General features: G+C 43.9%; 2 long non-coding RNA genes across 2 annotated transcripts in view; one reads left to right on the top strand and one right to left on the bottom strand.

Annotated features, from left to right (window-relative positions):
- LOC140418847 (uncharacterized) overlaps positions 1 to 27,714 on the top strand; it is a 49,246-nt gene that overhangs the window by 6,782 nt on the left and 14,750 nt on the right. The window lies entirely within an intron of this gene.
- LOC140418845 (uncharacterized) lies at positions 16,302 to 26,480 on the bottom strand. Its single transcript, XR_011945365.1, has 2 exons — positions 26,259 to 26,480; positions 16,302 to 18,450 (listed from the first exon to the last, which is right to left on the bottom strand). It is a non-coding gene; the product is annotated as an uncharacterized lncRNA (long non-coding RNA).

Consider the following 27,714-nt stretch of genomic DNA (forward strand, 5'->3'; position numbering starts at 1 on the left):
TCCTGAGGATTAAAATGCTCTGTTCTGGTATATTCTTGGAATCTTTCATAGAATCAAAGAAGTTTACAGCATGGAAACAGGCCCTTCGGCCCAACCAGTCCATGCCGCCCAGTTTTTACCATTAAGCTAGTCCCAGTTGCCCGCACTTGGCCCATAACCCTCTATACCCATCTTACCCATGTAACTATCTAAATGCTTTTTGAAAGACACAATTGTACCCGCCTCTACTACTACCTCTGGCAGCCTATTCCAGACACTCACTACCCTCTGAGTGAAGAAATTGCCCCTCTGGGCCCTTCTGAATCTCTCCCCTCTCACCTTAAACCTATGCCCTCTAGTTTTAGACTCCCCTACCTTTGGGAAAAGATGTTGACTATCTACCTTATCTATGCCCCTCATTATTTTATAGACCTCTATAAGATCACCCCTAAGCCTCCTACGCTCCAGGGAAAAAAGTCCCAGTCTATCCAGCCTCTCCTTATAACTCAAACCATCAAGTCCCGGCAACATCCTAGTAAATCTTTTCTGCACTCTTTCTAGTTTAATAATATCCTTTCTATAATAGGGTGACCAGAACTGCACACAGTATTCCAAGTGTGGCCGTACCAATGTCTTGTACAACTTCAACAAGACGTCCCAACTCCTATATTCAATGTTCTGACCAATGAAACCAAGCATGCCGAATGCCTTCTTCACCACCCTGTCCACCTGCGACTCCACCTTCAAGGAGCTATGAACCTGTACTCCTAGATCTCTTTGTTCTATAACTCTCCCCAACGCCATACCATTAACTGAGTAGGTCCTGGCCTGATTCGATCTGCCAAAATGCATCACCTCACATTTATCTAAATTAAACTCCATCTGCCATTCGTCGGCCCACTGGCCTAATTGATCAAGATCCCGTTGCAATCCTAGATAACCTTCTTCACTATCCACTGTGCCACCAATCTTGGTGTCATCTGCAAACTTACTAACCATGCCTCCTAAATTCTCATCCAAATCATTAATATAAATCACAAATAACAGTGGACCCAGCACCGATCCCTGAGGCACACCACTGGTCACAGGCCTCCAGTTTGAAAAACAATCCTCTACAACCACTTCTGTCGTCCAGCCAATTTTGAATCCAATTGGCAACCTCACCCTGGATCCCATGAGCTTTAACCTTCTGCAACAACCTACCATGCGGTACCTTGTCAAAGGCTTTGCTAAAGTCCATGTAGACAACGTCTACTGCACTGCCCTCATCTACCTTCTTGGTCACCCCCTCAAAAAACTCAATCAAATTTGTGAGACATGATTTTCCACGCAGAAAGCCATGCTGACTGCCCCGAATCAGTCCTTGCCTCTCTAAATGCTTGTAGATCCTGTCTCTCAGAATACCTTCTAGCAACTTACCTACTACAGACGTTAGGCTCACCGGTCTGTAGTTCCCAGGCTTTTCCCTGCTGCCCTTTTTAAACAAGGGCACAACATTCGCTACTCTCTAATCTTCAGGCACCTCACCTGTGGCTGCCAATGATTCAAATATCTCTGTTAGGGGACCCGCAATTTCTTCCCTAGCCTCCCACAACATCCTGGGATACATTTCATCAGGTCCCGGGGATTTATCTACCTTGATGCGCTTTAAGACTTCCAGCACCTCCTCCTCTGTAATATGCACACTTCTCAAGACATCACTATTTATTTCCCTTAGTTTCCTAACATCCATGCCTTTCTCCACCGTGAATACCGATGAGAAATATTCATTCAGGATCTCACCCAACTCTTGTGGCTCTGCACATAGATGTCCTTGTTGATCCTTAAGAGGCCCGACTCCGTCCCGAGTTACTCTTTTCCCCTTTATGTATCTGTAGAATCTCTTTGGATTCTCCCTTGCATTATTTGCCAAAGCAATTTCATGTCCCCTTTTTGCCCTCCTGGTTTCCCTCTTAACTCTATTTCGACAATCTCTATACTCTTCAAGGGATCTACTTGATCCCAGTTGCTTATGTACGTCATATGCCTCCTTCTTCTTTTTGACCAGAGTCTCAATATCTCGAGTCATCCAGGGTTCCCTACTTCTACCAGCCTTGCCCTTCACTCTAAAGGGAATGTGCTTACCCTGCACCCTGGTTAACACATTTTTAAAAGCCTCCCATTTACCAGCCGTCCCTTTGTCTGCCAATTGTCTCCCCCAATCTACCTCTGCAAGTTCCTGTCTGATACCATCAAAATTGGCCTTGCCCCAATTAAGAATTTTAACTCTTGGGCCAGACCTATCATTCTCCATAGCTATCTTAAAACTAATGGAATTATGGTCACTTGTCCCAAAGTGATCCCTCACTAGCACTTCTGTCACTTGCCCTTCCTTATTTCCCAAGACGAGGTCAAGTTTTGCCCCCTCTCTAGTCGGTCCATCCACATACTGAATGAGAAATTCCTCCTGAATACACTCAACAAATTTCCCTCCATCCAAGCCCCTAATGGTATGGCTGTCCCAGTCAATGTTGGGAAAGTTAAAGTCCCCTACTACTACCACCCTATTATTCTTGCAGCTATCTGTAATCTCCTTACATATTTGCTCCTCAATTTCCCGCTGACTATTTGGGGGCCTGTGGTACAGTCCTACCAAGGTGATCTCTCCCTTCTTATTTTTCAGTTCCACCCATATAGACTCAGTGGGCGAACCCTCGGATATATCCCCTCTAAGTACTGCCGTGATGTTCTCCCTAATCAAAAACGTCACTCCCCCTCCTCTCTTACCTCCTGTTCTATCCTTTCTGTAGCATCTGTACCCCGGAACATTGAGCTGCCAGTCCTGCCCCCCCTTAGCCATGTTTCAGTCATAGCTATAATATCCCAGTCCCATGTGCCCGTCCATGCCCTGAGTTCATCCGCTTTGCCCGTCAGGCCCCTTGCATTGAAATAAATGCAGTTTAATGTAGACCTTCCTTGCTCTCTGCCCTGCTTTCTCTGGTCATGCTTTACACACTCTCCCTTCCTGCCTTTTGTTTCTGTCCCCACTGACTTCCTACATCGGTTCCCATCCCCCTGGCACATTAGTTTAAACCCTCCCCAACTGCACTAGCAAACACCCCCCCGAGAACATTGGTTCCAGTCCCACCCAGATGCAGACCGTCCGATTTGTACAGGTCCCACCTCCCCCAGAATCGGTCCCAATGTCCCACGAATTTGAAACCCTCCCTCTTGCACCATCTCTCAAGCCACGTATTCATCCTAGCTATCCTGTCATTCCTACTCTGACTATCACGTGGCACTGGTAGCAATCCTGAGATTACTACCTTTGAGGTCCTACTTTTTAGTTTAACTCCTAACTCCCTAAATTCAGCTTGGAGGACCTCATCCCGTTTTTTACCTATATCGTTGGTGCCTATATGCACCACGACAGCTGGCTGTTCACCCTCCCCCTCCAGAATGCCCTGCAGCCGCTCCGAGACATCCTTGACCTTTGCACCAGGGAGGCAACATACCAACCTGGATTCTCGTTTGCGTCCGCAGAAACGCCTGCCTATTCCCCTTACAATTGAATCCCTATAGGAATCTTTAATTTATAGGAATCTTGTAATCAGAAGATTCTAGGTTCGACTCCTGGCTGGCTCGCCAAAATGAAAGAATTCTGTTATTTAAGGGAATCTTGTAATCAGAAGATTCTAGGTTCGACTCCTGGCTGGCTCGCCAATTGAAGGAATCTTTAATTTATGGGATCTTAACCTGTCGAACTATGCCAGGTTTGGGGGAAGCTTAGTTGATGAATCAAGTCCTGGCGCAATACGACCAGTTGTAAGATTTGTACTATTTGTAGACTGTGTTAAGTTGTTCGATTCCTTGTATTATTCGACTGTGTATAGTTGAAGGAATTTATATCATCTCTGCTATTTGGTTATCAGTAGCACTTTGCGAATACTGGAACTCAGCAGAAATTTGCAGTATAAACTCCTCAGGTGCCAAAAAGAATTGTTTTATTTGTAGTTGCTTGATTACAATTTGAAAGTCATTTAAAAGGCAATTCGTAGACAATTCGAAGCTTTCAGAGAATTACAGACATTATCTTTCTTTGCTTAGGCAGACAGCTCGAAAGTAACTTTTAAAAAAAGGTCAAAGTCTGGCAATGAAACATGAAGAGAGAGAGAAAGCTAATCTTCAGCTAAACTCAAACTCAAAGTCAAAAGTGGACTAACATCACTGGCACAGACTGTTAAACTGACAACCCCCAAAAGACATAAACCTAAAATCTAAACACTAAAACAAAACTGACTAAACTAAACACTAAAACCAAACCTAACCTACAAAGACAATACTCACAAAGACAACAAAACCCAACCTAACCTAACCTAACCCAACCTAACCCAACCTAACCTAACCTAACCCAACCTAACCCAACCTAACCTAACCTAACCCAACCTAAAATGGCCGGGAGAAACTTTTTCAGTTATACACTTTCATATCTGTCTTAAATCGTCTAATTACACCCCAATATAATCCTAATTGGTTTGGGTTAGACTCAAACACATTTGATTTGATGGCAAGCCGTCCATCTTCAATGTGCAACATCAGCTTTTCTGACCTAGCTGTTATCTGCATTGTGAACAATGGTGCTGTGTATTCAATCCCTTGACCTTGACAATTAGCACAAGACAGTGTCATTATCTTGAAAATATGCATTTGCCAGAACAACGGACTTCAGTAAAAGTGAATTATGCTGTATAAATGGGTATTTAAAACTGGGGCTCAACATTTATGCTTAAACAGCTATCTTTTACCTATACTAGTTGTATTTGAAATACTTGGCTTCTACAGTCGGCCCTTTGATAAATCGAAAAATTGAGATATATCAGGAAAGATTAAAATACATCATTAATGCGATAGGATAGGTAAAAACGCAAAGAATCATTGCAGTTTTAAACAATAAAATGGAATTAACATTGCAACAGGCATTTCAAAATAATTATTATAATTAATAGATTAATCAAATTTGACCCTACTAATTCAGTATTAATAAATTATACAATGTTAATAATACAGTCAAAATAATTATTATAATTAATGAATTAATCAAATTTGATCACATTGGTAATTAATAATAACTTCTTGTAAAATGATTATACAATAAAAGTTGAACATATGATCTAGTAATAAATGGTAAAATGATTATCAAAATTGATGTCAAGTCTTTGACATCTTCTGGATAATACACAAAAGCTTGTTGAAAGGGTTAATTTTCTTACAGAGACAAAAGAGGCGTATAGCTTGGAATGATGCCATTCGCATCTTTAAACTTTTTTTTGTCACTCAAATGGACTGGGAGTAAAAGTTGGATTGCTGCCAAATTCCCGTTATCAAATTTCTTTGAACAACCTGTTCTTTTGGCTTTTAATCAAAGATTGTTGGTTTTTTTTTTAAACCAGCTTCCACATTGTTTGAAGTTTTAATTTCCAGGCTAATTCCAAACATTTATTTTAAAATATCAAATACAATAACTTATTAAATATATAACTGAACCAATCTTGTGCTGTATCTTGATTTTCTGTAGATGAATTTGTCGATTCTGTTAAAGGAAACACAGCTAACAAGATATGTTAATTTCTTTAAATTAATAAAGCAACGTTCAGAATAATGACAGTTTTCTTAAGTTGACAGTTCTTGGCAACTTGTTAGCGATACATTGAGGGTTCTTTAGCTGCTTTGATGGCAGCCGTTCTCTTCTGAGTAAGTTCCCTTTTTCCTTTGGAAATTTTCTGTCCCAAGTAAACATCTTTCTGGGCAATTTGTGCTTTGTGAAAGCTAGCTTTGCGACTGTTAGTACTGAGGTGGTTCAAGACCATCCGTAAATCTTTGTCATGATCATCTTTATTGATAGAGGTTATCAGAACATCATCTTCATATTGGATAATGGTGGAAGGCCGAACAGGCAGTTGCCTGAGATGATTCTGTAAAGCCATGTGGTAAACAGTTGGGCTATTATGATACTGTTGTTGATTAACTGTAAAAGCAAACCATGGTTGTAGTTGCTTAGCCAGTGTTGCTGACCAGAAGCCAAACTGGGTGTGTCTTGTTGGTACGTGTTACATGGTTGACCATGAGGTGGAAATGTATTGTAGTGAACATTGTCTACTTCATTATCATCTCTCGAATCCATCCGTTGTTTTTGATAGCATTTTGCCATCCAGTGTCCTACTCTACCACAGAAAAGACATTGTGGTATTTCCTTACGTGATTTTAATGGAGCAAGGGTACATGTTTGCTCTAGCGCTGGTGGTGAAATTGTAGTTACTGCTGATATTCCTGCAGGTGCTGCAACAGCCGCCGCTGGAGCTGCAGGTAACATGGGCTGGATTTGAGCAATAGGCTGCATTTGAGCAGCTGCAGTGTTAAAAGTTGCCTGATTGTGCAAACCACAATCTATCTGAATGCATCGGTCAACTATGTCTCGGTATGTGCCAGCTGTGGCCCAAGTTGGTAAAACCAAATTCAAGGCAGCAGAAACTCCAGGTTTAACACCGGCTATAAAAGCCGTTTTTAATGGACTTAAAGTGCTTGCATCCCATGTGTCATTTTCCTGGTCGAGTGTCATCCCTGAATATTCCATCCAAGTACGTAAAAATCTTTCCTCAAAATCCTGAATATCTTCATTCTTTTTTTGAAAGCAAGCTGTGATCTTAGACCAATTGGTCCTCGGGGGGCGAAATTGTAATAGCCAATTCTTGATTGTTAGCCAACCAGCTTCTAAATTTTGCAAATCGTCTCCAAGGGCAACTTCTACTTCATTTCTAAGGGTTGAACTTATACGAGTACCTAGCATGATAGTCAGAATTTGTACTCCATCAAATGGGTGGAGACTGTAAATGGCTTGTAATCTGTGAATTCCATCCCATGTGATCTTACCACCCTTTTTAGGGTGTGGAAGACCCTTGGACCATTCGTCAATTTTAGAAGGATCAATTTGTTCATGAACCCATTGGTGGTCAAATATGTTTCTAGTGATAGTTTCACCATCTTCTTCTATTTTTTTGCTTCCAACTCTAACCCGTTTGCGTTTTAAAGGGGCTAGTCGAATTGCTTTAGTATTTTGTATTGTAGGAACACTATCTTCGTCTGATTCATCCGACAGAGAAAATGATTTATTTTTAACAATTGATCTCGGCTGTGCAATTGCCGATTGTGCCACTAGGTGGGTGGCTTGGACTGCTTTCTGAGTTTGTTCAATCTTTTGTACAGAAAGCATGTTTGTCAAAGATTTACAATGTTCATTCACGCTGGTTATATTTCTTTCTAAAACACATCTTTCTTTCACTAACTTGCAATTTTCAAGTTCAATTCGCTCAGTTTTTAATTGCAATTGTCGGTATTTTGACTCCACTTCAAAGACTTGATTTTGGAATTCTGTTATTTGAAAAGATAACTGCTGGAGTTCAGAGGTTTTGTTTTGCAAATCTGTTTTAATTTCATCATGATGCTCAAGTTTGGATTTTGCAACTCGTAAATCTGTTTTAATTTCATCATAATGCTCAAGTTTGGATTTTGCAACTTGCAAACCTGTTTTAATTTCATCAGAATGCTCAAGTTTGGATTTTGCATCTTGCAGTTCTGTTTCAAGTTTGGATTTTGCATCTTGCAATTCTGTTTTAATTTCATCATAATGCTCAAGTTTGGATTTTGCAACTTGCAAATCTGTTTTAATTTCATCATAATGCTCAAGTTTGGATTTTGCATCTTGCAATTCTGTTTTACTTTCATCAGAATGCTCAAGTTTGGATTTTGCATCTTGCAAATCTGTTTCAAGTTTGGATTTTGCATCTTGCAATTCTGTTTTAATTTCATCAGAATGCTCAAGTTTGGATTTTGCATCTTGCAAATCTGTTTCAAGTTTGGATTTTGCATCTTGCAATTCTTCAACAACTGTAATTAATTGTTTTTTAGTGGACCTATACTCATCATCGCTTCGCTCAGTAGTTAATTGCAACTGTTGGTATTTTGACTCCACTTTAAAAACTTGGATTTGAAATTGCTGGAGTTCAGAGGTTTTGTTTTGCAAATCTGTTCTAATTTCATCATAATGCTCAAGTTTGGATTTTGCAACTTGCAATTCTGTTTCAAGTTTGGATTTTGCAACTTGCAATTCTGTTTTAATTTCATCATAATGCTCAAGTTTGGATTTTGCAACTTGCAATTCTGTTTCAAGTTTGGATTTTGCATCTTGCAAATCTGTTTTAATTTCATCAGAATGCTCAAGTTTGGATTTTGCATCTTGCAAATCTGTTTCAAGTTTGGATTTTGCATCTTGCAATTCTTCAACAACTGTAATTAATTGCCTTTTAGTCGACCTATACTCATCATCACTTCGTTCAGTATTTAATTGCAGCTGTTGGTATTTTGACTCCATTTTAAAAACTTGATTTTGGAATTCTGACTCCACTTCAAAAACTTGATTTTGAAATTCTGCGATTTGAACATTTAACTGCTGGAGTTCAGAGGTTTTATTTTGCAAATCTGTTCTAATTTCATCATAATGCTCAAGTTTGGATTTTGCATCTTGCAAATCTTCAAGAACAGCACTTAGTTGGTCTTTAGTGGACTGAAGCTGATGATCACTTTTATTTTTAACAATGATCTCTTGCTGACTGTGTATCTGTCCCGTAATTACCAGGGACCATTTTACACGTTCTGCACCGTGTAATCGTGTGCATTTTCCCCATGCTCTCTTGATATTATTGAAGGACCACTGTCCTCTGGGGATATCATACTTTGATTCAATTTTTTTTGAGGTTTCACATAGGTTAAAATGTCTACGAGTGAAAGATCTACAATCCCCCAACATATCTTCAACAGAAACATCTGGTATTCCAGCACCCCCCTTGGATGTAGTGGGGAGTAATTTTCTGTCTGCTAAAGGCTCTGAATCTACTCTTTGAATTGGATCAGCCATAACTTTTCTTGATCGCTGACTGCCGTTTTATTTTAGTTACTGCAGTGACTAATCTTCCAGTCACGTCTGATAGTCTGACCGAAGGCACTTGATTTATTTAACACAGTCTATAAAAAATGTTCTTTTCAAGGGTCGAAGTACTGATTGATGCGGCTTTAAGACTTTTAATGGGTGAAAAAGATATTTCTTACCCCAGTCTAGCCGTAGGTTCCTGCTGTCTTCTGGGCCTCCTCCGATTATCTCCGAAGCTTCCCGAAGGTTCCCGACCTCCTCCGATTATCTTCGAAGCTTTCCGTCGTCACCTGGGCCTCCGAAGGTCGCCTTCAGTACTCCCCCCCCGACTGACTGCCTGACTACGCCAATTAAAGGAATTTTAAATTATAGGAATAACTTGTAATCAGAAGATTCTAGGTTCGACTCCTGGCTGGCTCGCCAATTAAAGGAAACTTTAATTTATAGGAACTTAACCTGTCGAACTACGCCAGGTTTGGGGGAAGCTTAGTTGATGAATCAAGTCCTGGCGCAATACGACAAGTTGTAAGATTTGTACTATTTGTAGACTGTGTTAAGTTGTTCGATTCCTTGTATTATTCGACTGTGTATAGTTGAAGGAATTTATATCATCTCTGCTATTTGGTTATCAGTAGCACTTTGCGAATACTGGAACTCAGCAGAAATTTGCAGTATAAACTCCTCAGGTGCCAAAAAGAATTGTTTTATTTGTAGTTGCTTGATTACAATTTGAAAGTCATTTAAAAGGCAATTCGAAGCTTTCAGAGAATTACAGACATTATCTTTCTTTGCTTAGGCAGACAGCTCGAAAGTAACTTTTAAAAAAAGGTCAAAGTCTGGCAATGAAACATGAAGAGAGAGAGAAAGCTAATCTTCAGCTAAACTCAAACTCAAAGTCAAAAGTGGACTAACATCACTGGCACAGACTGTTAAACTGACAACCCCCAAAAGACATAAACCTAAAATCTAAACACTAAAACAAAACTGACTAAACTAAACACTAAAACCAAACCTAACCTACAAAGACAATACTCACAAAGACAACAAAACCTAACCTAACCTAACCCAACCTAACCTAACCTAACCCAACCTAACCTAACCTAACCTAACCTAACCTAACCTAACCTAACCTAACCTAACCCAACCTAACCTAACCTAACCTAACCTAACCTAACCCAACCTAAAATGGCCGGGAGAAACCTTTTCAGTTATACACTTTCATATCTGTCTTAAATCGTCTAATTACACCCCAATATAATCCTAATTGGTTTGGGTTAGACTCAAACACATTTGATTTGATGGCAAGCCGTCCATCTTCAATGTGCAACATCAGCTTTTCTGACCTAGCTGTTATCTGCATTGTGAACAATGGTGCTGTGTATTCAATCCCTTGACCTTGACAATTAGCACAAGACAGTGTCATTATCTTGAAAATATGCATTTGCCAGAACAACGGACTTCAGTAAAAGTGAATTATGCTGTATAAATGGGTATTTAAAACTGGGGCTCAACATTTATGCTTAAACAGCTATCTTTTACCTATACTAGTTGTATTTGAAATACTTGGCTTCTACAATCCCCTATCACTATAGCTCTGCCACTCTTTTTCCCGCCCTTCTGTGCAGCAGAGCTCCTTTTCCAGAGCCTCTATTTCCTTTCCTAAATGAAGATCATCAATATTGACAATAGTGTTCCCAGTGTTGTCTAGCCCTGGATCTAAACAAGTTGAATATAACTCCCTGCTTTTCAATTCGATCCCTCTAGAATGGAACCCTATATATGGGCCCCACACTTTAGGAAAGATGTGAAGTTCTCGGAGAGGGTGCAGAGGAGATTTACGAGAATGGGACCAGGGATGAGGGACTTCAGTGAGCTGGGGAGACTGGAGCAGCTGCAATTGTTATTTTGAGATCAGTCATGAGATCAGAGGAGGTTATTCAGCCTATTGATTCCCTGTTGGCTCCCTGGAGCAAACTAGTCAGTTCCATCTATCCCTGTAGCCCTGCAAGTTTAGATCCCCAGATGCCCATTTGGTTTCCATTTGAAATCTTCTATTGTCTTCATGTCCACCCTCCTCACAGGCAGTTCCAGGTCATTACCATTCGCTGCATTAAAATATTCTCCCTCACATTCCCTCTGCATCTTTTACCCAAAACCTGTTGCTCTTTCCAAGAGCCGGTGCAGACTCGATGGGCCGAATGGCTTCCTTCTGCACTGTAAATTCTATGAAATCTGTATCCCCCTCATTTTTGGCCCTTCAGCGAATGGGAACAGCTTTTCTTTATCCACCTTATCTGAACCTGTCATAATCTTGTCCACCTCTATCAACTCTCCCCTCAACCTCCTTTGCTCCAATGTGAACATCCCCAGCCTGACATCAACTATAAAGAACAAACAGAATAAGTTAATGTCTGAAATCACATAGGAACGTTCAATTTCTGTTTTAAAGATATTGTGAATATATTGTCCTGGACAATAAATGAATTGGAATACTTTCCCTCGGGTGTGTCTGAATGAGATATATCAATCTGGTATTCACCTAAATTCCAGTGAATGTCTGGAATGTGTAGATGGGATGAATGAGTTGATCACTTTCTCTTGGAAATGTTTACATCCTTGTCCATGAACTTTGTTATAAAGAAATCCAGACGCAACATAAAATATCAGCACCGTAACAGGGGGAGATAAGAATGACAGACTCACTTTGGTCTTTTCATCAGCACATCTGAGAGTTCAGAATGTGTGACAAGATTTTGGGATAGCAGTGTGAGCGTGCAGATGTGATTTGTTACTTGTGAAAAACAGCAAGTTTAAATTCATGGTGAAATTAATTTAATTCATTTCATTTCATGGCAGCTGAAATGGTGGGTAGCACGGTAGCATTGTGGATAGCACAATTGCGTCACAGCTCCAGGGTCCCAGGTTCGATTCCAGCTTGGGTCACTGTCTGTGTGGACTCTGCACATCCTCCCCGTGTGTGCGTGGGTTTCCTCCGGGTGCTCCGGTTTCCTCCCACAGTCCAAAGATGTGCAGGTTAGGTGGATTGGCCGTGATAAATTGCCCTTAGTGTCCAAAATTGCCCTAAGTGTTGGGCGGGGTTACTGGGTTATGGGGATAGAGTGGAGGTGTTGACCTTGGGTAGGATGCTCTTTCCAAGAACCTTGCAGACTCGATGGGCCGAATGGCCTCCTTCTGCACTGTAAATTCTATGATATGAAATGGTTAATGTGTCCAAGGGATTGAGACAACATTGTGACATCATCAAGGCATTGACACACACTCCAGAGAGAAACTGACTTTAATACAATCAATGGAGATGGTGCTTCTACCCAGAGTGTAATGGTAATGCTGCTGCACTTTGATACTACTGCTCAGACATTAGACTGTGTCAGCTCTTATTTATACTGAATAAAATCTAACCACTGCCACCAATAAGGGTTATCACTGTGAATCGTTTCAGAGTTTGGGAAAGCGGGGGTGTTGAGCATCAATACAAATTAGGAGCATGAGTCAGCCATTCGGCCCCTCGAGCCTGCTCCACCATTCAATGAAATCAGGGCTAATCTGATTGTGGTCTCAACTCCACTTTCCTTCTCCACCCTTTCACTCCCTTGTCAGTCAAGAATCAAACAAATTCAGCCTTGAAGGATTCAGTGACCCTGCCTCCACCACCCTCTGGGGAACAGACCCACAGTCATCAGGGAGCAAAATTATCATCAGCATCTTAAATGGGAGACCCCTGATTTGTAAACGGTATCCCCTTGTCTCTGCCACAAGGGGAAACATCCTCTCAGCATTCTCTCTGTCAATTCGCTCAGTGTCTCGTGTTCAAATAAGATCATCTCTCATTCTTCTAAACTGCAATGGATACAGGCCCAACCTGTCAAACCTTTCCTCAGAGGATAACCCCTTCATTCCAGGATTCTGGTGAGTCAACCTTCTCACTACTGCTTCTAATGCACTTATCTCATTTCTGAAATACGGAGACCCAAACTTACACCGTGCTTTAGATATGGGGGGGGTGTGGGGGGGGGGGGGGGGGGGGGGTACTCTCAGCCTATGCTGGGCTGGAGAATCGTCAGGCAGGGCTCAAATCGTGCGTCGCCGGTCTGCCGATTCTCCGAAGAGATTTTCTGCCCAGGATGGGCCGAGGGGCCGTTTATAAAAAAAAAAAAAAAAAAAATTCAAATCCCACCGGCAACATGTGTGCGTTGGGGCCGGTGCGGAGAAGGAAGCCGTGTGAATGCACGCATTCGTGTTGGTCACACTGCGCATGCACACATTCGCGCCGGTTGCACTGCACATGCACACATTCGCGCCGGTCGCACTGCGCATGCGCAGACCCGCGGCTCCCATTTGACGCCGGCATTGGCAGCTGGAGCAGCGTGAGTCGCTCCAGTGCTGTGCTGGCCTACTGAGGGACTCGGTATCACTGCTCCTGAGGGCCTGTTGACGCCATCGTGAAACGCGACGGTGTTTACAACGGTGTCAACATGTAGCCTCCGGATCAGAGAATCCCGCCCATGGTCTCACTAAGGCCCTGGAAAACTGCAGCAAAACATCCCGACTTTTATATTCCAGGACCTTTGCAATAAACAATATTCCATTGATCTTCCTGATAACTTGCTGTACCTGCAGACTAACTTGCGATTCCAGGGCACCAGATCCCTCTATTCCTCAGAGTTCTGCAATTTCTCTCCATTTAAATAATAGACAAAAGTGGACAATTCACATTTTCCCAAGTTTGCTCCATCTGTCAAGGTTTTTGCCCACGCACTTAACCTGTTTGCAGAGTCCTTGTATCCACTTCACAAATTACTTTCCTGCCTATCCTTGAGCCATCAGCAAATGTAGCCGCCATACATTCTATCCCGTCATCCATCACATTCATATAGATTGTAAATGGTTGCGGGCCCAGCACTGATCCTGGTGACTTCCACTTGTCACATCTTACCCACCCAGAAATGACCCATTTATACCTAGTGGCTGCTTCCTGTTCGCTAACCAATCCTCTATCCATGCTGATATGTCGACCCCAAACCACGAATTCTTATTTTGTGTAATAACCTTTGATGTGGCACCTTGGGAAATACCTTCTGGAAATCCAGATAAAGCACATCCACAGGTTCCCCTTTATTGACATCCCTTGTTACTTCCTCAGAGAACCTTGATAAATTAGTCAGTCAGACTGATTCTCTGAACCCATTTTGAAACAGTGTCAAAGAAAATTCAAATCTTCTCTCCCCCTCTGGCTCCTTTGCCAATTGCCTCAGAGGGACTCAGTTTCTGTTAAAGAGCCTGTCAACCCCTCTCACCCACTCTCCTGAAAGTGAACAAATTTAATCAGGAAAAGTCCAACTAATTCAAATATTTTCCTGTTAAAAGTTTATTGATGAAAGAGAACATGGTTAAAAAAAACTAACAGTAAATTACTTGTGGATCAAAGACAACCTGAGTAATAGGATGTTCACAATGTTCTGATCCCAAATAGTTTCCATTCGGCTCCTCTGTACCCTGTTCCCATGACTCCCCGCTTTGGACACGGGGCCACTGAACCCTGGGGGTCACATCACCATCAGCCCCGGTCACCTCCCCACCCCCCGAACCCTGACTGGTTGGAGGTCCAGTTCCCAGTCAGTCCTCCAGAACCTTCCTGTCTCTATTAGCGACGCCCATGGCAGTTTCCCAACTGGGAAACAGTCCCCGTTATTCTCAGCTAAATTCAGCCCTCAGCTCCATCACCTGGCTGTCAGTGACATGAGCAATAGAGACAGAAAGGTACCCGAGGTTCAAATAGGAAGACAAAACTTGTGGATAAGGACCCCCATAAAGGTCAGCAACTTCTTATAAAATTCCCAGTCAACAAATTAAAGGATCACACGACGGGACTTCAAGTTTTATGACTTTTAATACAACAAACTAGAAGCTACTGTAACTTGGAAACCTACACAGTTAACTATAAACTAGGACTTTGCCCTTTTACACAATCTAAAATCACACTCCACGATTATAGTTATTCTGTCCTGGAAGTCGAAACTTAATTGTCTCAGAACCTGTCCAAAGTGATGATTCATTCCTGAGGATTTATTCCGTTCTTCAAACAAGACACAGAGGAAAAAAAGGAGAATAGAATAGAATGTGAACTCGCAAAATACATAAAAATGGAGTTAAAGCTTCTGTGGCTACGTAAAAAGGAAACGTTTGGCTCAGACAAAGGTTTGTCCATTCCAGGTAGAGTCAAGAGAATTTAGAATGAGATGTAGATCATCAGCTTTTGGAGTTTTATTCACTTTCAACCCCATTAATAATTATAGTATGACTTTTTACCAATACTAATCTCTGCCAGTCCCTTGGTTCTCTGGTGTTTTGGGGACAATTTCTGTATCTTCCTGTGAAGACAGACACACATTGTTTAGTTTCTCTGCATTTCTTTACTCTCCATTATAAACTCACATGTCTCTGCCTGGAATGGACCCATATTGGTCTTTGCTGATCTTTTCCTTTTCACATTCCTCTAGAAGCTTTTCCAGTCAGTTTTTATGTTTCTCACCAGTTTGCTCTCATCAGTTTCTTGGTCCTCCTTTGCTGAATTCGAATGCATTTAATGGAATCTTTTAACTTTTCTTGTTAGCTGAGGTTGCATCACTTTTCCTGTTGGATTTTTGTTCCTTAAAGGAATCTATATTTGTTGCATATATGCAAAATAAAAGTCACAAAAATCCCAGTGGACCATAGGCTGCTCCCCTTTGACAGAGAGAGAGCTGACTGGGGGTGATTTAACCCAAGGGTCAGCACACCTCAGGCGAGGGACCAAGTTGAGAAGGCGGGGCCTTCATGTATAAACTCAGCCAGTACGGGAGTCGAATCCTCACTGTTGGCCTTGCTCTGCATCACGAACCAGCCATCCAGCCAACTGAGCTAACCGACCCCCTGATAAACATGTAATAATTCCTTAAATATTAGGTATTCCCTGTACAAATCAGTTTCCCAGTCCACCTCAGACAACTTGCCCCTCATAACCTGATACTTTCCTTTTGTGAGGGACATCCAGATAACTTAAACAAAGGAACCATGTAACCACCAGGACCCATCTCCATGGCCACGTGGCACGCTTTGGGGGGTTTGAAACAGAAATGGAAACTAAATAGCTTCAAACTTCCATACATCCTTTCACTGTTTGATCCTTGTGCAATTTGAAGCCAGGTATTAGCAACAAGGCTCAAAGAGCATCAGCCCCACTGGAGGCGAAGTGGCGAGACTGGCCAGTCCAGCAGAAAGAAACCCTCTGTAGAGATCTCCTATGCGATTTAGTGAGGAGCTTGCGACACTAAAACTCAGTAGAAATTTGAGTCAAAACTTCTCGGACGCAAACAAGAATCTTTTATTGCCTCTATTTGATTATAATTAGGAGTCACTTAAATCTTATTCTCTGATAAGTCCGGCTAGCAAAAGGACTTAAAGAGGAGCAACTTGTACACAATTTAACTTTCAAAATAATACAGAAATGGTTTCTTGCTTACGGCAAAACAGCTTGCATTTACTTTAAGAGTTAGAGTGGAAAGGTGAAAGTATTAAAAATAGAGACAGCGAATAGTTTAGATCAAAGTATAGGTGATTCATGAATAAAGATGGACGCACGGACCATCATGGTTATAGGAAATCATATCAGTCTTTAGCCATCTATCTACACCTCTATGTCATTCTAATTGGTTTGGATTAAAATCAAATGTATTTGATTCGACGGTTAGCTGTCAATCCTCAATGTGCAACATTAGTTCTAAATGTTTCATGTCTGAATATTTGCGTATGTTATGGAATGTGATTCTGTTTTATTATCCAGTCCAGTTCAAACTGCTGACTTCGTTAATATCCACATGGTGGACAATAGAGCCTTAATGGTGCCTGCCCTGTCCTTGGAGTGATAACTGGTACAGCTTGTGTTTTAATATCACACTGTCTTGAACATTTATTTGTTAGAACAATGGCTTTCTCATCTCAGCTCAGTAAAAGTGCTGTTTTAATCGACAATGAAATTATGCATAAGTCAGGCTGTTTTGTGTCTCTGTTGTAGCTATGTGTTTTGAGATGACCTGAGGTTATGAGTGCTGAAATCCTTAATTTAAAATGGGTATTAAAACTGGGGCTTAATATTTATACTAAATAGCCTTATTTTACCTATCTGGTATATTAGAAAATAGGTGAAAATGAATGAAATGAAAATCGCTTATTGTCACAAGTAGGCTTCAATGAAGTTACTGTGAAAAGCCCTGAGTCACCACATTCCGGCACCTGTTCGGGAAGGCTGGTACGGGAATTGAACCATGTTGCTGGCCTGCCTTGGTCGTCTTTAAAAGCCAGCGATTTAGCCCAGTGTGCTAAACCAGCCCCAGATTCTATCACCCTGTGACCATCCCCACTGACCACCTGTCAGAATGAACAAAATGCAGTCCTGGATGCAGAGCAGAAACAATAACAGTAGAATCCAACCCCTGGAATCGATTGTGAAATTGTTGGTGTCACAGCAGGTCCGATGAAACATGCAATCCCGTCTCACATTGAGAGGTGGACGGCCTCTTCCCAGTGTGAACTCGCTGGTGTGTCCGCAGGTGAGATAACTGAGTGAATTCCTTCCCACACTGAGAGCAGGTGAACGGCCTCTCCCCAGTGTGAACTCGCTGGTGTGTCTGCAGGTGAGATACTTCAGCAAATCCTTTCCCACACACAGAGCAGGTGAACGGCCTCTCTCCGGTGTGAAATCGCTGGTGTGTCTGCAGCTGGGATCCTTGAGCAAATCCTTTCCCACACTGAGAGCAGGTGAACGGCCTCTCCCCAGTGTGAACTCGCTGGTGTCTCCGCAGGGTGGATAAATGTGCAAATCCTTTCCCACACTGAGAGCAGGTGAATGGCCTCTCCCCAGTGTGAGCTCGCTGGTGTCTCTGCAGGGTGGATAACTGAGTAAATCCTTTCCCACACTGAGAGCAGGTGAACGGCCTCTCCCCTGTGTGAACTCGCTGGTGTGTCCGCAGGTGAGATAACTGAGTAAATCCCTTCCCACACACAGAGCAGGTGAACGGCCTCTCCCCAGTGTGACTGCGTCGATGAATCTCCAGCTGCGATGGGACTCTGAATCCCTTTCCACAGTCCCCACATTTCCACGGTTTCTCCATGTTTTGGGTCTCCTCCTGTCTCTCCAGGTTTGACAATCAGTTCAGAATACGGGTAGGGTCTCTCCGCACTGTGAATGGCGTGATGGTTTTTCAGGCTGTGTAACTGGTTGAAGCTCTTTCCACAGTCAGTTCACTGAAACACTCTCACTCGGGTATGTGTTGTGTGGGTCTCGGTGCTTTTTCCAGTCACACTGATGTCTGAAATCTCTAGCTGACAGTTTGGGTAAACAATTTTCCTTCTAGATTCAAAGCCCGATGATATTGAGGTTCCAAGGAAAGAAGTGATTGTCAGATCGAGACGTGACGTTTGAGATTTCTGTCTGTAATTCCTCTTTGTCTAATATCCTGTAAAAACAATTTACAAAATTCAGCACTGTCAGTACAGGATAGAAACTCAAAATAAACAATTCTAGTTTCTATGTCACATTTTTTCCTCTCTCTTATTCCCCAAAAGCTGTAAATCTCCATCCCAGATACTTTCCCTCCATTCTCACTCTGCTCTATCTAATATTCACCCTCCCTATTCTCCTGAAGGTGCTGATTCAGGCTGATTGACAGATCCAAGCTCACAGCTTCCTGTCCAGGAGATCACAACAAATATGAGCTGCAGTCGGCCATTCGGTCCATCAAACCTGAACCATTCAATGGGATCATTGGCTGATCTACCTCAGCAGCATTTTCCCACACTATCCCCATATCCCTTGACCTCTTCAATACCTAGAAACCTATTATTCTGTGTCTTGAAAATATTTGATGACTATTTGAATCTCCAGAATCCTCGGGAATACCAAAGCTTCACCACATCCTCGAGTAAAGAAATCCCTTCTCAACTCCGCTTTCTCTCCATTTACCTGCCTGTACCCCATAACGCTCGACACCCTCAATCAGAAATCTGTCTGTGGTTGGGGGGGGTGGGTATCAGGCATGTGATAAGGGTGCGGGAGTAGTTGCTTTTCCGCAGGTTCTGGTGCCACTAACTTATAATCTGACACTTATCCTGATAGCCCGCCACTCATCTATCTAATTCTTGAATTCATTATTTGTTATCGTGTCCCTGGAAGACTTCAGGGTTCGGATTGGTAAGATTATGCCAGTAAAAGTGAAGAAATGCCTTGATAAAACAGCGCAGGTGGATTCAGCGGGAATGGAGCCGCCTTTTCAACATGGCGGCCTGACCCTCAGGAGATCTCTCGACCCCGCGGTTTCCGGGGCTCTGGGAGGCAGTGAAAATGATGACTGCCGACATTATCCGTGTTATTGACCAGAGGCTGAGTGTGCTGGCTCAATATCTGTGTCCTCATGAGGCCCAGCTGCAAAACGCCATGAAGAGGTTCGATGATCCGGAGGAGAGAATTTTGAACATTCAGCAAGATGCCTCCTCGATGGAGGCAAGAATTCAATCCTTTGACAACCTGCCGAGTGGCATGGCGGAGGTCCTGGAGGACTGAGGGTCGGAGAAAGGACATCCGAGTTGTCGGCCTGTCAGATGGTCATCATAGAATTTACAGTGCAGAAAGAGGCCACTCGGCCCATCGAGTCTGTGCCTTGGAAACAGCACCCCACCCAAGCCCATACCTCCACCCCATCCCCGTAACCCAATAAGCCCACCTAACCTTTTATTTGGGCACTAAGGGCAATTTATCGTGGCCAATCCACTTAACCTGCACATCTTTGGACTGTGGGAGGAAACCGGAACACCCGGAGGAAACCCACGCAGACACGGGGAGAACGTGCAGACTCCGCATAGACCCAAGCTGGGAATCGAACCTGAAACCCTGGAGCTGTGAAGCAACTGTGCTAACCACTGTGCTACCTTACCGCCCATAAATTACATTTTTTTCTGTCCATTTAGTGTGGAGGGTAAGGCTCCCGTGAGGTTCTTCGAGGACCGACTGCCACGTTTTCTCAAGCTGGATGTGAAGCCTGGGCATTTCAAATTAGAAAGGGTGCATCGGTCTTTGAGGCCGAGGGATAGTTTTCATCCCAGGCCTGTAATCATTCACTTCCACAACTTGAGAGAATGTCCTGGAGAGGGAATGGCGAGGTGGCACCTGGCTCCAGGAAGGAGTGAGGATTTACTTCTTCCAGGACTTTTCGGCAGCAACACAAACGAAGCGTCGAGACTTCGATGAAGTTCAATGGCAGGTCAAACATGTGGGGAGTGAATTATGTCAGGCTTTATCCTGCAACCCGAAAAATGGTATCCAACCACTCCGTCAAGTCTTTCAATAATCCAACTATTGCCTTGGCCTTCATTAAATCCATGAAGGGCAAGGATCTGGAGGGATGGTTTGCAGCTCGGACGAACTCAGGTTCTAATTCGGACTCTTTCCCTGTCACGGTGTTCCCTGAATTTCAGAATCACAGAAATACACATAGGGACAGGAGTAGGCCATTCAGCCCCTCGAGTCTGTCCTGCCATTTAGTGAGATCAGGCTGATCTGTGACCTAACTATCCATTAATATCTTTGCTGAACAAAACTCTACCTCAGATTTAATCTTAACAATTGATCCAGCTTCACCTGCTGTTTGTGGGAGAGAGTTCCAAACCTCTCCAACCTTGTGTGTGAAGAAGTTCTTCCTAACATCTCTCCTGAACGGTCTAGCCCTGATTGTTAGACAATGATCACTGGTTTTAGCATCTCCAACCAGTGGAAATAGTTTATCTTTATCTACCCTGTCTTTCCCTGTTAATATTTTAAATACTTCAATCAGATCACACCTTAACCTTCTAAATTCTAGCAAAAACAGGTCTAAATTGTATAATCTCCCCTCGTAACCTAACCCCCTTAGACCAGGTATTGTGGGGTATCGTCTTAGTAAACCTGTGTTGCACTCCCTCCAAGCCAAATTATCCTCCCGAAGGTGTGGTGCCCAGACCTGCTCTCAGTTCTCCAAGTGGGGTCTTGTACAGCTGCAGCATAACCTCCGAGTCTTTATACTCCAATTCTCCAGATGGGCAGCATGGGTGCGCAGTGGTTAGCACTGCTGCCTCACAGCTCCAAGGTCCCAGGTTCAATTCCGGCCTTGGGTGACTGTCTTGTGTCGAGATTTTACTTTCTCCCCGTGTCTGCGTGGGTTTCCTCTGGGTGCTCCGGTTTCCTCCCACTGTCCAAAGATGGGCAGGTTAGCTGGATTGGCCATGCTAAATTGCCCCTTAGTATCCAAAAGGTTAGGTGGGGATAGGATGGAGGTGTGGGCTTAGGCAGGGTGCTCTTTCCAAGGGCCGGTGCAGACTCGATGGTCCGAATGGCCTCCTCCTGCTCTGTATGTTTTCTGATTCTATGTAAATGCCAGCATTCCATTCACCTTTTTGATTATTTTCAGCACTTGTTCCTGGCAGTTTCGGGGTCTATGAACCTGAACCCTCCAGGTCTCTTTGCCATCCACTGAACTTAACCTCTTTCCATTCAGAAAGTCCTCTGTTCTATTCTTTTTTGGTTCAAAACAGATAACCTCACACTCAATTACATTGAGTTCCATTTGCCACAAATTTGCCCATTCAGCTAGTCTGTCAATATCTCCTTGCAATTTTATGCCATCATCTAGGCTGTCCATTATGCCATCTAACTTTGTATCATCAACAACAGTGAAGAGACCCTTCCGCCCATTGAGTCTGCACCGACACTCGCAAAACACCTGACCGACCTGATTCCATTTGCCAGCACTTGGCCCATAGCCTTGAATGTTATGACCTGCCAAGTGTTCACCCAGGTACTTTTTAACCCGCCTCTACCACCCTCCCAGGCAGTGCGTTCCAAACCGTCACCACCCTCTGGGTAAAAAGGTTTTTCCGCAAAAGCCCCCTAAACCCCCTGCTCCTCACCATGAGCTTGTGTCCCCTCGTGACTGACCTTCAACTGAGGGGAACAGCTGCTCCCGATCCACCCTATTCAAACCCCTAATAATCTTGTACACCTCAATCAGCCCCCCCACCACAGTCTTCCTGGCTCCAAGCCTATGGGATAGCCCAGAAAATTGAAAGGAAAATACAGGATAATCCAGGAAACTACAAGCGATAACCTTTACGTCAGTAGTAGGGAAATTATTGGAGAGGATTCTTCGAGACAGGATTTTCTCCCATTTCAAAGCAAGTGGACATATTAGCGAGAGGCAGCACGGTTTGTGAAAGAGATCACAATCACTAACTTGATTGGGTTTTTCGAGAAAGTGACGGAGATGATTGATGAAGGTAGTAAGCCCCTTGGCAGACTGGTACAGAAGGTGAAGTCACACAGGATCCGAGGTGAGCTGATAAGATAGATACAGAACTGGCTCGGTCATAGAAGACTGAGGTTAGCAGTAGAAGGGTGCTTTTCTGAATGGATGGCTATGACTAGTGGTGTTCCGTAGGGATCAGTGCTGCGACCTGTGTAGTTTGCAGTATATATAAATGATTTGGAGGAAAACATAATTGGTTTGATTAGTAAGTTTGCAGACGACACAAAGTTGGTGGAATTGCGGATTGTGATGTGGACTGTCAGAGGATTCTGAAGGATATAGATCGGTTGGAGACTTGGGCAGAGAGATGGCAGATGGAGCTCAATCTGGACAAATGTGAGGTAATGCATTTGGAAGATCGAATACAGATGGGAAATATACAGTAAATGACAGAACCCTTAAGAGTATTGACAGGCTGAGGGATCTAGGTGTACAGGTCCACAGGTCACTGAAAGTGGCATCGCAGGTGGAGAAGGTAGTCAAGAAGACATACGGCATGCTTGCCTTCATTGGCCGGGGAATTGAGTTTCAAAATTGGCAAGTCATTTTGCAGCTTTATAGAACTTTTACTGGGCCACACTTGGAATATAGTGTTCAATTCTGGTCGCCACACAACCAGAAAGATGTGGAGACTTTGGAGAGGATACAGAAAAGATTTACCAGGATGTTGCCTTGTATGGAGGGCATTAGCTATAAGGATAGGTTGGAGACACTTGGTTTGTTCTCACTGGAACGACGGAGGTTGAGGGGCGACCTGATAGAAGTCTACAAAATTATCAGGGGCATGGACAGAGAAGATAGTCAGAAACGTTTTTCCAGGGTGGAAGAGTCAATTACTGGGAGACACAGGTACATAGAACATAGAACATAGAACAATACAGCGCAGTACAGGCCCTTCGGCCCACGATGTTGCACCGAAACAAAAGCCATCCAACCTACACTATGCCATTATCATCCATATGTTTATCCAATAAACTTTTAAATGCCCTCAATGTTGGCGAGTTCACCACTGTAGCAGGTAGGGCATTCCACGGCCTCACTACTCTTTGCGTAAAGAACCTACCTCTGACCTCTGTCCTATATCTATTACCCCTCAGTTTAAAGTTATGTCCCCTCGTGCCAGCCATATCCATCCGCGGGAGAAGGCTCTCACTGTCCACCCTATCCAACCCCCTGATCATTTTGTATGCCTCTATTAAGTCTCCTCTTAACCTTCTTCTCTCCAACGAAAACAACCTCAAGTCCATCAGCCTTTCCTCATAAGATTTTCCCTCCATACCAGGCAACATCCTGGTAAATCTCCTCTGCACCCGCTCCAAAGCCTCCACGTCCTTCCTATAATGCGGTGACCAGAACTGTACGCAATACTCCAAATGCGGCCGTACCAGAGTTCTGTACAGCTGCAACATGACCTCCCGACTCCGGAACTCAATCCCTCTACCAATAAAGGCCAACACTCCATAGGCCTTCTTCACAACCCTATCAACCTGGGTGGCAACTTTCAGGGATCTATGTACATGGACACCTAGATCCCTCTGCTCATCCACACTTTCAAGAACTTTACCATTAGCCAAATATTCCGCATTCCTGTTATTCCTTCCAAAGTGAATCACCTCACACTTCTCTACATTAAACTCCATTTGCCACCTCTCGGCCCAGCTCTGCAGCTTATCTATATCCCTCTGTAATCTGCTACATCCTTCCACACTATCGACAACACCACCGAGACCACACGAGGTTTAAGGTGTGAGGGGCAAAGTTTGGAGGAGATGTATGAGGGAAGTTTTTTTTCATAGAGTATTGCATAGAACTTACAGTGCAGAAGGAGGCCATTCAGCCCATAGAGGCTGCACCAGCTCTTGGAAAGAGCACCCTACCCAAGCCCACACCTCCACCCTATCCCCATAACCCAGTAACCCTACCCAACACTAAGGGCAATTTTGGACATTAAGAGCAATTTAGCATGGCCAATCCACCTAACCTGCACATCTTTGGACTGCGGGACGGAACCGGAACACCCGGACAAAACCCACGCACACACGGGGAGAACGTGCAGACTCCGCACAGACAGTGATCCAAGCCGGAAATCGAACCTGGGACCTTGGAGCTGTGAAGCAATTGTGCTAAGCACTATGCTACCGTTTTACACAGAGGGTAGTGAGTGCCTGGATCTCACTGCCAGAGGTGCTGGTGGAGGCAGGTACAATCGTGACATTTAAGGGACATGTTGACAAAACGTGAATAGGTTGGGAATAGAGGGATGTGGACCCTCGAAGATTAGAAGGTTTTAGGTTAGGTGGGCAGCATGGTAGGTGCAGGCTTGGGAAGGCCGAAGGGCCTGTTCCTGTGCTGTTCTTTGTTTGTTCTATCCAAACTCTCTTCATAACTTAAACGTTCCATCCCATGCAACCTCCTCTGCACTGTCTGCAATCACATCCTTCCTATAATATGGGGAGCAATAATGCTCACAGTAATGTCCCATATGCCTTTTTCACCACCCTATTAACCTGTCCTTCCACGTTCAGAGATCTCTGGACGAACACGCCAAGGTCCCTTTGTTGCTCAGAACTTCCCAGTGCCATGCTGTTTATTGAATACTTCCTGGTCACATTACCCCTTCCAAAGTGTGTCACCTCACTTTTTAGGGTTCAATTCTATTTTGCCACTTTTCTGCCCATTTGACCATCCCGTCTCTATCTTCCTGTTACCCAAGACACTCAACTTTACTGTAAACCACACGGCCAATCTTTGAGTCATTCGCAAGTCTCCCATGTGGGATCTTGTCAAAGGCTTTATTGAAATACATGTAAACTACATCAACTGCACCACCCCCATGTACACACCTGGTCACGTGCTCAAAAAAGTCAATCAAATTTGTTAGGCATGACCTCCCTCTGACAGTGTCATGCTGACTATTCCTGATCAAACCTCTCCAAATGGAGAGAAGAGTGCATCAGAATTTTCTCCAATAGTTTCCCTGCCACTGACATGAGACTCACTAGTCTGCAGTTCCCTGGCGTATCTCTGCAACCTTTCTTCTTTTTTTTTTAAATTGAGAGTACCCAATTATTTATTTTTTTCAATTAAGGGGCAATTTAGCATGGCCAATCCAGCTAACGTGCACATCTTTGTTTTGTGGGGAGAATGTGCAAACTTGACACAGACAGTGACCCAGGGCCGGGATTCGAACCTGGGTCCTCAGCGCTGCAGTCCCAATGCTATCGACTGCACCACATGCCGCCCCTTCTACCATCTTTCTTAAATAGTAGGATCACATTAGCTATTCTCACGTCCCCTAGCAACTCTTCCCGTGGCCAGGGAGGAACTAAAACTTTGGGCCAGAGCCGCTGCAATCCCTCCCTCACCTCCCACAGCATCCTGGGACACAATTCGTCCAGAGCTAGTAATCTAATAATCTTATGGGCGGCACAGTAGCACAGTGGTTAGCACTGTTGCTTCACAGCACCAGGGATCAGGGTTTGATTTCCAGCTTGGGTCACTGTCTGTGGGGAGTCTGCACATTCTCCCGTGCCTGCGTGGGTTTCCTCCAGGTGCACCGGTTTCTTCCCATAATTCCCGAAAGACATGCTTGTTAGGTGAATGGGACATTCTGAATTCTTCCTCAGTGTACCCGAACAGGCGCCGGAATGTGGCGACTAGGGGCTTTTCACAGTAACTTAATTGTAGTGATAATGTAAGCCTACTTGTGACAATAATATTAAAGATTATTATGAATGGGCCAAATGGCCTCTATCCGTGCTGTAAAGAGGGGGAATGAATGAGAAGGACTTTATAGAGAAAGTGCCAAAGCCACAACATTCACCAGCTCTGAGGACACACCTTAACTCCCTTTCCAATCTGAAAGCAGCCTGAGCTGGATTTACATTCCCCTTAATTGATCATTGCTGGGTGATAATCCTGTACTTCCTCACCTCACACCACTGTGACAGCACCTTCACTACACAGACTGCAGCAACTGACCAAACATCACCTTCCCAGTTATTCCTGAAGGCACCACCTTCCCAACCTGGCCCCTTGCCTGAGGTGCGGTGATCCTCAGGTCACATCACCGCCGGTCAGCTCTCTCCCGGGACCAGGCCCTGATTCACAGACGCCATCTTGGTTCACCGGGGAAGCAGAGCGCATGCGCTGGCGTCTTGGTGACGCAACAGCTAGTGGGCGGGGCTTGAAGGTTTCTGTTCCCAGCCAGGTCCCAGTGCCCGTTGAACAATATGACATCAGGTTTTTAAAGAGTTTCACCCACGCCCAGGCTGAAGCTGATGTTTGTCGCCTGGAGGCGCCTCTGGATCACGCAGACATTCAGTGTGAGAGGCTGCAGCGTCTCTATAGCTACCTGAAGGGGTTTTTCCAAAGGTTGATTACATTTCGTGGTCCTTTCCAATCCAGTGTCACGATGATTGTGTGATATTTTCTTACCTTCAGAGTGATTTTTCTTTATTTTAAATAAATTTCAGCAGCAGGCTTACTGGTGATTTTTTAAAGGAAAGGAGTTTATTTATTGTCACACTATTTCCCTGGATGTTTGAACATCTCAGTCTCTCGTCTCTTTCACATTCACTGATAGGTGCACAGAAATTAGGTACAGATCACGTTGAAGATGTAGACTGCAATCTTTATATCACTGTCTTCTTGTTTAACCATGATGTGGAGATGCCGGCGTTGGACTGGGGTGAGCACAGTACGAAGTCTTCCAACACCAGGTTAAAGTCCAACTGGTTTGTTTCGATGTCACTAGCTTTCGGAGCGCTGCTCCTTCCTCAGGTGAATGCAGAGGTCTGTACCAGAAACACATATATAGACAAATTCAAAGATGCCAAACAATGCTAGGAATGCGAGCATTAGCAGGTGATTAAATCTTTACAGATCCAGAGATGGGGTAACCCCAGGTTAAAGAGGTGTGAATTGTATCAAGCCAGGACAGTTGGTAGGATTTCGCAGGCCAGATGGTGGGGGATGAATGTAATGCAACATGAATCCCAGGTCCCGGTTGAGGCCGCACTCATGTGTGCGGAACTTGGCTATAAGTTTCTGCTCGGTGATTCTGCGTTGTCACGGGTCCTGAACGCCGCCTTGGAGAACGCTTACCCGGAGATCAGAGGCTGAATACCCTTGACTGCTGAAGTGTTCCCCGACTGGAAGGGAACATTCCTGCCTGGTGATTGTTGCGCGATGTCCGTTCATTCTTTGTCGCAGCGTCTGCATGGTCTCGCCAATGTACCACGCTTCGGGACATCCTTTCCTGCAGCGTATGAGGTAGACAACGTTGGCCGAGTCGCACAAGTATGTACCGCGTACCTGGTAGGTGGTGTTCTCACGTGTAATAGTGGTATCCATGTCGATGATCTGGCATGTCTTGCAGAGATTGCC

This window comes from Scyliorhinus torazame, chromosome 5 (genome assembly GCF_047496885.1).
Source record: "Scyliorhinus torazame isolate Kashiwa2021f chromosome 5, sScyTor2.1, whole genome shotgun sequence".
Taxonomy (NCBI): domain Eukaryota; kingdom Metazoa; phylum Chordata; class Chondrichthyes; order Carcharhiniformes; family Scyliorhinidae; genus Scyliorhinus; species Scyliorhinus torazame.